Below are 1,793 nucleotides of genomic sequence, written 5' to 3' on the forward strand. Positions count from 1 at the left end.
TATTTATTAAAGGATTTTTCATGCACTGAAATAATAGATAATTTTAGGCTTAATTTTCCTCTTTCAACTTGAAAGTAAAACAAAATTAGGGAATAACATATAGAAATATAGAATATGAAGTAAATGTCAAAACAATATGGAGTTTTTGTTGTTTTGCTCTTATTCAGATGTTTGCTTGCCTATATCATGTGCCCAAAAACCTCATAGTGATTTATTAACATAGAACAATGTGGTGTAATTTAGCTCATATACTATTAATGCCAATTTAGTACTTTGTTATGGGTGTCTTGGGCAGTCTCTTACTTTTTAAAAACAAATAAGGTCTTACTATATAGTCCAGGCTAGCTTCAGATTTGCTAGGATCCTCCTGCCTCAGTCTCCCAGGTGCTGATATTGCAGATGTATACATGACTTGATATCTGGGCCAATTGAGTCTTTTTTTTTTTTTTTTTGTATTAGGATTCAAACCCAGGGCCTTCCTTCACCTGTACTACATTCCCAGTCCCCAGGGTTTTCTTTCTTTTCTTTTTTCTTTATTTTTTTCTCTTCTTTTGTACTATTGATTGAATCTAAAGCTTTTACATTGAGCTATACCTAGTGATTTTTAAATTTTGAGACAGGATGTCACTAAATCATTAAGTTGCCCAGGCTAGGTTCAAACTTGTAACTATCCTACTTCAGCCTTCCAGAATGCTGAGATGTCAGGCACATGCCACCTTGTGCCATGCCAGTCTTTGCTTTTTATGAGCAGATGTGTTTTGTTTGTTTGGAGTATTTGTTGGTTTTATTTTGTTTATCCGTACCCAGGAATGGTCTATCACTGAACTATATCTTAGCCCTTTTTATTTTATACTTTTTATTTTGAGATAAAGTCCTACTAAATTGCCTGGCTTAACCTCAAACTTGTGATCTTCCTACCTGAGTAGCTTGATTATAGGGATGAACCAAGGTCCCCCTCCCCCCAGTTGTTAGATATTAAACCCTGGGCCTTGTACATCTCAGACAAGTGCTCTATCACTGGGCTATATTTCCAGATTCTAATGAGTAGTTTGATACTTGACAATAGAAGGCAGTATTTATTTATAACCTATAAACTGAAGTTTTTGATTGATAAAATTTGTTCTTTAGTTTACTTCAAAACAGTCCAATGGCTGTACCTTTTTTTGACTGTAATCCACAAAAAGTACTAATGACCCCCAAAGTATAGATTGTTACATATAACTGAATCAGAAATTTTCACAAAATTATTCTTAATTTCTTTGATTGCTTTTTCTTTTATAAAATGATGGTTTCATCCCACTGTTTGAAAAAACTGAACTAGCTTGTAATATTTTATTGAAACTTTGTTTTGTTAAACCCTAAGCAGCTTAAATTGTTTTAATGATTTGAAAACTACCACTTATACAAGGTGTCCATTAGATAAAAGTTTATGATTTTAACATTAGTTATAGACAAGTTTATTGAAAATAAAAGCTAGATGGGGGACCTGCCCTTTAGCTCAGTTCTTTTAGTGGCTGCTTCAACAAAGCAGTCAGGCTCAGGTTGCTGTGGTTTGATCCCCACAACTCAAGCCAGCCAAACCTGCCCTGAAGGCATTCGGAGCAAAACAAAACAAAACAAAACAAAACAAAACAAAACCCAAACCCTTCTGCCTTTAAATAAATATAATCCTGAAAAAAAAAAGCTAGATGGCTGCAAATGAGATTCCATCCTATTCTGCACTTGGCATTTTTTCTTTTCTTTTTTCTTTTTTTTTTTTGAAGCAGTGTTGCTGTGTACTTCAGGCTGGTCTT

The 1,793-nt window shown here is 34.1% G+C and overlaps 1 protein-coding gene across 1 annotated transcript in view; it reads left to right on the forward strand.

Moving 5' to 3' along the window:
- Slc30a9 (solute carrier family 30 member 9) overlaps positions 1 to 1,793 on the forward strand; it is a 107,883-nt gene that overhangs the window by 21,947 nt on the left and 84,143 nt on the right. The window lies entirely within an intron of this gene.

The sequence above is a fragment of the Octodon degus genome, unplaced genomic scaffold, assembly GCF_000260255.1.
Source record: "Octodon degus isolate 3935 unplaced genomic scaffold, OctDeg1.0 scaffold00158, whole genome shotgun sequence".
NCBI classification, from domain to species: domain Eukaryota; kingdom Metazoa; phylum Chordata; class Mammalia; order Rodentia; family Octodontidae; genus Octodon; species Octodon degus.